The sequence below is a fragment of the Chrysochloris asiatica genome, unplaced genomic scaffold, assembly GCF_000296735.1.
Source record: "Chrysochloris asiatica unplaced genomic scaffold, ChrAsi1.0 scaffold00151, whole genome shotgun sequence".
In the NCBI taxonomy this organism is placed as follows: Eukaryota; Metazoa; Chordata; class Mammalia; order Afrosoricida; family Chrysochloridae; genus Chrysochloris; species Chrysochloris asiatica.
This window is the reverse complement of record NW_006408669.1, coordinates 2,064,198-2,076,060: the sequence shown is the minus strand read 5'-3', so window position 1 is coordinate 2,076,060 and position 11,863 is coordinate 2,064,198. Positions and strand designations below refer to the sequence as shown.

The 11,863-nt window shown below is 36.8% G+C and overlaps 1 protein-coding gene across 1 annotated transcript in view; it reads right to left on the bottom strand.

Moving 5' to 3' along the window:
• The window catches only part of LOC102831403 (60S ribosome subunit biogenesis protein NIP7 homolog), a 166,886-nt gene that overhangs the window by 674 nt on the left and 154,349 nt on the right, over positions 1–11,863 (bottom strand). The gene's annotated exons all lie outside the window — the stretch shown is intronic.

The window sequence follows — 11,863 nt, the reverse complement described above, 5'->3', positions numbered from 1 at the left end:
AGGTGAGAGTGTCAACTGGAGAAATAAGCGTATTACTGCACTGAATTTATATTAAATGCAGAAATCTTATGTTTCCCCTGTTTTAATTGTTGCTGATAGGTGCTGTTGAGTCAGTTCTGACTCACAGCAGTGCTATTTCCAACAGAACCAAACGCCGCCTGGTTCTGTGCATGCTCACAACCGTTGCCATATCTAAGCTCATTGCTACAGCTGCTGTTGAGTCTATCTTATTGAGGGGTTTCCTCTGCTTTACCAAATAGGATGTCCTTCTCCAGGGTGATAAAATGTCCAAAGTATTGAGATGAAGTCTCACTGCCTGATCATGTGCCATCCTCACAATTATTGTCACATTTGAGCCCACTACTGCTGCCACTGTGTCAATCCACTTCATCAGGGGTATTCAAGTACAATACTGAAGGCTGTCATTCTTGAGTTTTATTAGTACGTACTTCAAGTTCTCTTCATTTTAAGCAAGTAAGATTGTGTCGTCTGCATATAGTAGGCTGCTGCTGAGGTTTTATCTGGTCCTGAAGTCATGTGTTTTTTTAAAAATAATCCAGTTTCTCAGGTCATTTGCACACCATGTGGGTAAAATAGATTTACTGAAAGGATACAACCCTGGCTCACACCTTTCCTCAGTTTAAACCATTTGGTATCCCTTTGTTATGTTTGAATGGCAGCTTCTTGGTCTATGTATAGGTTCCCATGAGCACAATTAAGTGTTCTGGAATTACCATTCTTTGCAATGCTACCCATAGTTTATTATGATCATTACAGTCGAATGCTTTTGCAAAGTCATGAAAGCACAAGTAAACATCTTGCTGGATTTCTTTGCTTTCAACCAAGACACATCTGATATCAGCAAGGGCATCCCTCGAGCCACATCCTCTCTTTAATCCATTTTGAATTTCTGGCAGTTCCTTATCAATGTACTTATACAACAGTTTTCAAATTATTTTCAGCAAACTTTTACTTGTGTATGATATTAATGATATTTGATAATATCCGCATTCTGTTAGGGAACCATTCTTTAGAATGGGTACAAATATAGATCTCTTCTAGTTGGTTAACCAGGTAATTGTATTACAAATTCTTGGCAGAGATGAGTGATTGCTTCTAGTGTTGCATTTGTTTGTTGAAATATCTCCATTTGAATCTGTTTAATCTTGGAGACTTGTTTTTCAGCAGTGTCTTCAGTGAATCTTGGGCTTCTTCTGTGGGTAACATTGTTGTTGTTAAGAGTTATCCTGTCCCGACTCATAGTAACCTGTGTAGGGTTTCCATGGCTATAAATCTTTTTACCCTAAATAGAAATCAAACAGCTTTTAATTAAGACACACGGACTCATATTTAATAACTGGTAGTTGCTTTCTATATTCTACAGTTCACATGTAACAGCTTCATGTCCAATCTTTGCTTTTGTCTTCTGGCTTTGGTATACTTTTGGAAGTTGTGTCAGCAGAGACTTTCCCCAAGTGTGCAGATCCCGAGACCCAGGCTCTCCAGCACCAGTAGTGGGGTGTTACCATTTGACTATGCACATGCCTATCTGCTGGGGTTCAGCCCTGGGCCTGTCATCTAAACAGGTTCCAGGTCATGTGCCAACTCTGAATAACTACCAGAACTGTTTAGATTCATGGTTGAGGGACAAGTCTGGTTTTCATTACAAAGACGTGTGTGATCGATTAGCCATACCTACTACAGGGGTCATGGTGACATCCATTAGAAATGTCTGGCATGGGGAAGCTGGGGAAGGAGCTACACGCCAGTTATGGGCTCAGAAAAGGACCAGGAGGGATGCCGGTCCTTGTCATACATGGTGGTCCTCTGCAAACCAGACAAAGAAGTTGTGGGTAACTTCTCCAGATCAAGGCTATAAATCTTTGTGGAACTAAAAGCCTCATCTTTCTCCCGTGGAGTGGCTAGTGGACTAGAACAATGGTTGCAGTTCGAAGTCTAGTGCTTATCCTGCAGAGTCACTGTGCTCCTCTCAGAAGCATTGTTGTAGTTAAGTGCTGTCAAGTTGGTTCCCACTCATAGCGATTCTGTATGTGGTTTCTGAGGAGTGGTTGGTGGGTTTGAACTGCTGACCTTGTGCTTATCCTGCAGTGGCATACCAACACTGCTCAGTAGCATAGGCTGTAGATTATATTCTATATCTTAGAACTGGTTGAACATCAACCAATTCTTTATGGTAGAGTAACTATGTATTCATTCCATCTTCTTTTGATGACTGTTGCATAGTTCAATATTTTCCCATGTTGCTATTTGTTGCTATGTGCTTTTGAGTTGGTTCCAGCTCATAGTGACCCTATGAGCACAATAGAATGAAACACTGCCCAGGTAGGTACTATCCTTAAAATTGTTATTACATTTAAGCACATTGCTGCTGCTACTGTGTCAAAACATCTTGTTGGGGGGTCTTCCTCTTTTTTCCTGACCCTCCACTCTACCAAGCATAATGTCCTTCTCCAGGGCCAGATCCCTCTTGTTATATATCTCAGGTATGGCACATGGATTCTGATCATCCTGGATTCTAAGTAGCATTCACAGTATACTTCAACAAACATATATTTGTTTATTCTTCTGGCAGTCCATGATGCTTTAAATATTCTTCTCCAACACCATAATTCCAATGTACCTATTCTTCTATGGTCTTCCTTATTCACTGTCCAAGTTTCACATTCACTGAAGCAATTGAAAGTATCATGACTTGGAAAAGATGCATTTTAATCCTCAAATTGATATCCTTGTTCTTGAAAACTTTAAAGAAGTCTTTTGCAACTGATTTGTCTAATGTAATATATTGTTTGATTTTTTTGACTGCTTCTTCCTTGAGTGTTAATGGTTCATCCAAGCTAAATTAAATCTTTGACAATTTTAATCTTTTCTGAATTTATCATGATGTTATTTGTTGTTCCATTTGTGAGGATCTTAGTTTCCTTTACATTGAGGTGTAATCCATACTCAATACTGTAGTCTTTGATCTTCATCAATACGTGTTTTAAGTTCTTTTTGCTTCCAGCAAGTAAGGTTGTATCATCTGTATATCACAGACTGTTAATGAGTCTTCCTCTAATCCTGGTTCCATGCTTTTTTCATATAATCCAGTTTTTTGGATAATTTGCTCATCATAGATTGAATAAGTATTGTGAAAGCATACAACCCTGCAACACACCTTTCCTGATTTTAAACCGTTTAGTATCCCCTTGTTCTGTTCTATCAACTGCTTTTTGGTCTGACTACAGGTTCCTCATGAGCACAATAAAGTGTTCTGGAATACTCAGTCTTTGCAATGGTATCCATAGTTTGTCATGATTCATCCAGTGAAAAGCCTTTTCATAGTCAATAAAGTACAAGTTAACATTTTTTTGGTGTTCTATGCTTTTAGCTAAGATCCGTCTGACATTAGCATTGACATCCATCCTGCCAAGTCCTCTTGTTATTTGGCTTGAATTTCTGGCAGTTCTCTGTCATTGTACTATTGCTACTGTTTTTGAATTATCTTCAGTGTAATTTTACTTGCATGTGATAGTAATGATTTCCACATCCTGTTGAGTCATTTCTTGTTGGGATGGATACAAATATGGATCTCCTCTAATTGGCTGACCAGGTAGCTGACTTCCAAATTTCTTGGCATAGATGAATGAGCACCTCCAATGTTGTATCTGTTTGTTGCAAGATTCCAATTTGTATTCTGTCAGTTCCTGAAGACTTGCTCTCCATCAAGGCCTCAGTGCACCCTGGCCTTCTTATCTTATTACCATTGGTTCTAGAGCATACGTTACTTAAACTTTGACTATTTCTTTTGCACAGTGATTCTGTATATTCCTTCCATTTTCTTTTGATGCTTTTGTATCATTTAATATTTTGCCTGTGGAATCCTTCAGTATTGCAAGTGGAGACTTAATTTTTTTTTTTTTTTTTTTCCACTTCTTTCAGCTTGAGAAATGCTGAGCGTGTTTTTCCCTTTTCTTTTTCTAGCTACAGACCTTTCACATTTCATTATAAAGCTTGACTTTGCTTTCTGGATCTACCCTTTGAAATTTCTGTTCAGCCCTTTTACTTCCTCATTTCTTCTATTAATTTCCATCTCATTTTGCTCATATAATTAAATCAATGTTGCAACTTGAGACATGGATTTTTTCTAAAGTTCTTTCAACTTGAGAAATGTCTGCAATGTTCTTCTCTTTTTGATTTCTAACTCCAAGTTTTTACACATTTGATTATGATACTTTAATTTGTCTTCTAAAGCAATCTGTTGCAACTATTGAGCTCTTTTACTTCATTTCTTCCATTCGCTTTAACTACTCTTCATTCAAGAGCAAGTTTCAATCTCTTCAGAAAAACATTTTGATCTTTTCTTTCTTTTTTAAGTTTTTAATGACACTTTGGTTTCTTCATGGATGATATTCTCAAAGCCATCCCATAACTAGTTTGATCTTCAGTCATTGGTAGTTAATGAGTCAAGTCTATTCTTAAAATGGTCACTTAATTCATGTGTAATACACTCAAGGTTGTGCTTTGCGCCATCCTCACAATTGTTGTTAATCACATTGCTGCTGCCATTGTGCCAATCCATCTGATCAGGGGTTTCCTTCTCTTTTAGTGACCCAGCACTTTACCAAGAATGATGTCCTCCTTATCTAGGGTCTGTTCCCTCCTAATAACATGTCTGAAGTTTAAGAGAAAAAAAGTCATTCCATCCTGGCTACTAAGGAGCATTCTGGCTGTACTTCTTTCAGCACATATTTGTTTGTTCTTTTGACAATTCAACATACTTTTAATATTCTTCTCCAATACCATAATACAAATGCATCAATTCTTGTCTGGTCTTCCTTATTCATTGTCCAACTTTCACATGCATATGAGGTTATTAAAAATACCCTGGCTTGGGTCAGGCAGAATTTAGTCCTCAAACTGAAATCTTTGCTCTTGAATACTTTAAAGAACTGTTGCGCAGCAGATTCCTTTATTGCTACTTCCATGACTGTTGATTGTGGATCCAAGGAAAATGAAGTCTTTGACAACCTCAAACTTGTCTCTATCATGACGTTATTTATTGGTCCAGTTGTGAAGATTTTTATTTTCTTTACATTGATGTGAAGTCCATAGTGTTTGATACTCACCAGAAAATATTTTAATTCCTCTTTGCTTCCAGAAAGCAAGGTTGTATCATCTGTATATTGCAGGCTGTTAATTAGTCTTCCTCAATTCCCAATGCCATATTCTTCATGTAATCCAATTTCTCAGATAATTTGTTCTGCATTCACATTGAATAAGTATGGTGAAAGAATACAGCCCTGGTGTGTTACTGCAGTCACACACTCATCTACGCCAAGAAATTTGGAAGACAACTACCTGGCCAACTGACTGGAAGAGATCCATATTTGTGCCCATTCCAAAGAGAGGTGACCTAATAGAATGCAGAAATCATTGGACAATATCATTAACATAGAATGCAAGTAAAATCTTGCTAAAAACAATTTAAAAATGACTAAAATCGTACACTGACAGAGAAATTTCAGAGGTTGAAGTTGAATTCAGTAGATAATGTAGAAAAAGGGATATCATTGCTGACTTCAGATGGATCTTGGCTGAAAGCAGAGAGTACCAGAAAGATGTTGACTGTGCTTTATTGACTAAGCAAAGACTTTTGATTGTGTGGATCATGACAAGCTGTGGACAATATTGCAGGGAATGAGTATTCAAAAGCACTTAATTGTGCTCATGAGGAACCTGTACATAGACCAAGAAGCAGTTGTTTGAACTGAACAAGGGAACATTAAATGGTTTAAAATTAAGAAAGGTGTGTGCCAGGGTTGTATTCTTTAACTATACTTATTCAATCTGTATGTTGAGCAAATCATCCAAGAAGCTGGATTATGTGATGAAAAACATGATGATAATTATGAATATCCAGATTGGAGAAACACTTATTAATAACTGGTGTTTTGCAGATGACACAACCTTTCTTGCTGAAAACAAAATGGATTTAAAATACTGATGAAGATCAAAGACCACAGCCTTTGATATAGATTGCATCTCAATGTAAAGAAGACAAAAATCTTCATCCATTGGATCAATAAGCAACATCCATATAAATGGAGAAAAGATTGAAGTTGTCAAAAGCTTCATTATGGTCAGATCAACCATCAACACTCATGGAAGCAGCAGTCAAGAAATCAAAGGATGTATTGCATTAGGTATATCTGCTGCATAAGACCTTGGTAAAGTGTTGAAAGGCAAAGAAGTTTGAGGACTAAGGTGTGCCTGACCCAAGGCATGGTGTTTTCTGGTAGCTTCATATACATTTGAAAGCTGGGCAGTGAAAAAGAAGACGGTAGAAGAATTGATGCATTTGTGTTATGGTGTTGGAGAAGTATATTAAGACCACCATGACTGCAAAAAGAACAAAACAATCTGTGTTGGAAGAAATAGGGCTAGAATGCTACTTGGAGGCTAGGATGGCCATACTTTTCCTTCATACTTTGGACATATTATCAGGAGGAATCAGTCACTGGAGAAATATATCATTTGGTAAAGTGGAGGGTCAGAGAAAGAAAAGGATGACCCCCAATGAGATGGATTGGCACAGCAGTGGCCGCAATGGACTCAGGCTTAGCAATAATTGTGAGGTTGGCATGGGACTTGACAATGTTTTGTTCTGTTGTGTGTAGGGTTGCTATTAATCAGTGCTAATTCAGAGTCACCTAACAGCAATAACATTGCGTGATTGAAAATTTAGACACAGTAGTGAGTTCAGTTCAAGACCTGAGGTCTATTGTCTTGGGTTCCATTAGTCTATTTATAACCAGTATTTGTTTCTTTCTTTTAATGATTTGCAGTTTGTTCTATATTGTCTCCCACTCTATCTAGGACTTTCTAATGTAATCCCTTTCAGAGCAGTTGATAGTCATAACTGGGTACCATGTAGTTCATCTGTTCACAGGGTAATTGAATCTGGTGTTCCTGTGGTTTGTTAGTCCCGTGGACTAATTATTTCTAAGTGTCATCAATTTTCATCATACTTCTTTCCTCTTGACAAGGAGGGGCCAGTAGCTGCACCTTAGATGTAAGTCTATGAGCTACTAAAATCACTGTCTATCCTATGTAATTATTTTAAAACTTGTTATATATATGTATATATAGTTTGTAGGTATAAATCAGAGTCCTGGTGTGGTTCTGTAGGATAGCTACTGAACTTCAAGGTCAGTTTGAACTACAAGGTTGGTAGCTCAAAATCACCGGTCAGTCCTCAGAAACCCTATACAGGGGCACTATGAATTAAAACTGACTCTACAGCACTTAACAACAATAGGTAGAAACTGCTAAAATGTGGTGGGAAAGGATATGAAATGTTGCTGGGAAAATATTATTAGTAACTTTCTTATTAAAGGTATCCATAATGAACTGGGACACTTACTAATGACTTTTAAAGAGGGAGAAGTATTTAGCAAGTATATTGGTTTTCAAAAATGACCATTATTCTGTATTTTTCCTTTCTGGTAAAAAAGTGAAGAACACAACTTTTCAGTTAGTGATTCTTTTTAACATTGTGACCCACTGAAGACTATTTAAGCTACTGTCAGCAAGTGCTAAGCAATTGAGCATGGGTAGAGAGTGTGGGTGAAGGCTGTGGCTAAAGAAAAGGATTGTCTACGTTTTATAACAGAAAAATCAGAACTATGGAAGAGAGCAATGGAATAATTTTACCCATGACTAAAAATAAAAAAATAAATTTACACAAGGAATTAAAATAAAACAAAAGCCTTTAAAATAAACACTATTCAAATACAGTGTTAGAATTAAATGATATTTTGTTGTGGTTTGTTGCTGTCAAGTCGATGCCAAATCATGGTGAACTTAAATATGCTGTTATGTTAAATTAAGTGCCAACAAGTTGATTCTGACCCATAGCTATCCTGTGGTTCAAACTGACTTTGCAGTCCAGCCCAGTGCATTAACCGACAGCACCACACCAGGACTCCAGAAATTATATGTAACAAAATAAAAATTGTCTTATTTTGTACTATCTTCATTGAGTCCACTGTTGTGGCTAGTGAATTATTCCATCTCATTGAAACTTGAATTCCAAACTCACTGTCACCAAGTTGATTTTGACTTATAGCAACCCTATATGGGGCTTTTGATACTGTAAATCTTTATGGTAGCAGAAAGCTTTTTCTTTCTCTTGTAGAGCAACTGGTAGGTTTGAACTGCCAACATGTGGTTGGTTAGCAGTCCAGTGCTTATGGTTTCCTTCATTTTTATTGACCCCATACCTAATTGAACATGATGATTTTTCCTAGTGATTGACCTTTCCTAATGATAGTTCCAAAGTAGTTGAGCCCACGTTTTTCATACTAGTTTCTAAAGAACATTCTTGTATTTCTTTTAAGACTTATTTGGTCATTCTTCTGGTAGTTCATTTTATAGGTAGTACTTTTCAGTAATACTGCTAGCCAAACACATCAATTTCTTGTGATCCTTTTTCACCCTGCAACTTACACATGCATACGAGGTGATTGAAAAACTAAGATGTGGATCAGTCACATCTTTGCTCTTTAGAACTTTAAAATGGTCTTTTTCAGCAGATGTGTTCAATGCAATAAGTTGTTTATTTATTGATGGCTGCTTCCATGTGCTTCCATGGGTATTGCTTGTTGATCCAAGGAGAATGTCACTGGTATGACTTCAATTTCCTCTCCATTTATCTTGATATTGTTAATTGGTCCAGTTGTGAGTTTTGATTTTTCATCTTTCAGGTGTAATCCAGGCTTTCACATTCATCAGTAAATGTTTCAAATCATCTTCATTTTCAAGGTTGTGTCGTTTGCATGCCATAATTGTTAATGAGTCTTCCTCATCTTCTTGGTGTAGCTTGATTTCTCTGATTGTTTAGCATGCAGACTGAATAAGAAAGACAAAGCGATACCATCGTCCCACATGCCTTTTCTAGTTTCAAACCATGCAATATTCCTTTTTCTGTTTGGATGGCTGCATCTTGATTCGTGTATAGATTCTGAATGAACACAACTGAGTGTTTGGGAAATCTGGTATTTTGTAATGTTATCTATAATTTAGGATCCACGCAGTTGAATGCTTTCAATGTAGTTGATTAAGATACAGGTAAACATCTTTCTGGCATTCTCAGCTTTCAACCAACATCCATCTGACATCAGCATAATGTTCCTTGTTCCACATATTTTTCTGAATTTCAGCAGTTCCTTTCCAATGTATGGCTGCAGTTATTTAAAAATTATTTTCTGTAGAGTATTGCTAGTATGTGACATTAATGATACTGTTTAATAATTTCTGTGTTATATGTCTTTGAAATGGGTAAGAATATGGATCTTTTCCAGTTGGTTGGCCAGGGAGCTGTCTTTTAAATTTCTTGACATGGAGAAGAAAGTGCTTCTAGCACTGCATCTCTTTGTTGGAACATCTCAATTAGCATTCCATCAGTTTCTGAAGATTCGTTTTTCATTTCATGCCTTCAATTCTGCTTGAATTTTTTCTTCAGTATCTGCGGTTATCTGCAGTTGATTCTGTTATCTCCTAAAATGGCTGAATGTCAACCAACTCTTTTTGGTACAGTAACTTTATATTCCATTTGCTTTTGATGCTTCTGTGTCATTCAGGTTATTGCTCATAGAATCATTCACTAATACAATTTAAGGCCTGAGCTTGAGAAATGCCTGGGTTGTTCTTCTTTGATTGGTTTTCTAACAGCAGGTCTTTGTACATTTTATCATAATGCTTGCCTTGTCTTCTCCAGCCACCCTTTGAAATAGTTTGTTTACTTTATCATTTCTTGTATTCAATTAGATATTTTGAGCCTGAGGACAAGTTTGAGTGTTTTCTGACATCAGTTTTGGTATTTTTCTTCTTTCCTGTCTTTCTAATTACCTCTCACTCCTTGGTGTGGTGCTGTAGGATAAGCATTGGACTGCTAACTGCAAGGCTGGAACTCCAAACACACTAGCTGCTTCTCAGAAACCCTATTCAGGCTTATGATGAGTTGGAATCAACTCCATGTCAATTAACAACAACAACAACAATACTGTTTTCATGTATGCTGTCTTTCATGTTTTCCCACAGCTATTCTGATCTTTGATAATTAGTATTTAGTGCACCAAATTTGGTCTTTAAATTCTTGTGGGATGTATTCAGGATCACATTTTGGATCTTGGGGACTTGTTTGGATTTTTTTCATGCTTGAATTTATACATGAGCAATTGATGGTATGTTCTGTATTTGATCACTGGCTGAGTCTTGACTGATGATATTGAGCTTCTCTATTGTCTTGCTGTGGCACCGCGGGTTAATGCGCTGGACTGCAAAGTTAGAATTGCAAGTTCCGTGGTTCAGGCTCACCAGCTGCTCCTTGGACACCTAGTATAGGGTCACTATGAATCAGAACCAACTCGATGGCTCTTAACAACAATACAATTGTCTTTCCCAGAGATGTTATCTGTTTTATTACTGTGTATAGTGAGTTCCATGTGTATGGTCATCATTTCTATCACCAAGGCCTCTTTTCTTAGCTACTGGTCTTCTTTATGTGTCCAACTTTTGTATTCCATTCACCAGTTCTTATCACTGCATCTTGATTGTGTGTTCAATTAATTTCATATTGTAGCAGATTGTAAAAATCCTTTATTTTTTCATCTTGGGCACTCATGGTTGTTGCATAAATTTGAATTGTAGTTGTTTTTACTGGTCTTCTTGTGCACATATGGATATTAATAGACAGTGCTGCACATCAAGATAGATTATTTTAGGGATGAATGCAATGCTGTTAATCTTCAACCTTTTGTTACTGACCTTAGTGTTTGTCAGATTCAAAGAGGTGAATACCAGAACTTTCTGTTTGTTAGTGCCTAGAATATTGATCTTCAAGTACTCCAGTTCATTTTTGATGACATCCATGTTCCCTTAATTCATAAGGTATAAATCCCATATCCCAACTACTCAGAGGTATATGCAGCTATTACTTCTCATTTTGAGTCATACCATATGACTCAAATGAAGTCATACCAAATGAAGATTCCTAGAACTTTATTCCATCTATGCCATTGGTCTTGACTCCACTTTGAAGAGGCAGTTTCTCTCCAACAGAATTTTGAATGCCTTCAACTAGAAAATCTTATCTCCTGGCACTATATCAGACAATGTTCTTATAGTATCCATATGATTTTCATTGGCTGATTTCTTTGGAAGCACATTATAAAAATTTCCTTCCTGCTCTGTGTTAGTCTGGAAGCTCCGATGAAATTTCTCATGGGTGATTCTGTTCATATTTGAAAGACCAGTTGTCTAGTTTTCCAGCATCATAGAAGCCAGCACATTAAGGTAAACTGATAGATAGGAAGTGGGGCTAGGACATATACTTTCTAAATCAGTAGAAAAAATGCAAGCAAAATTACATAAATAAAAAGTAAGGAAACAGCAAGAAAATATTAAAATGTTAAAAAAAATAAAATAAAATTACAAGGATGTCAGAGACAGGACCAAACGTAATGTATATGTACATATGTAAAACACAACCAAGCCTGTAGCTGTTGAGTTGATTCTGACTCACAGTTATCCTACAGGACAGAGTAGAACTGCTCCACAGGACCACTGAGGTGGTACATCTTTACAGAATAGTCTGTTTCATCTGTCTACCTCAAAACAAGGTGAAATAGGAAAAGCTCCTCTATTATAAGACAAACTTTGTTTTTGCTCACAAAAAAAATTTAGCTATCTTCATCACAAAGAATATATTTAAAACAAGAGTGGGGAAACTTTTTCCTGCCCAAATTTATAACATTATTTATAGGTCATACAAAATAATCAACTTAAAAATTAGCCTGCT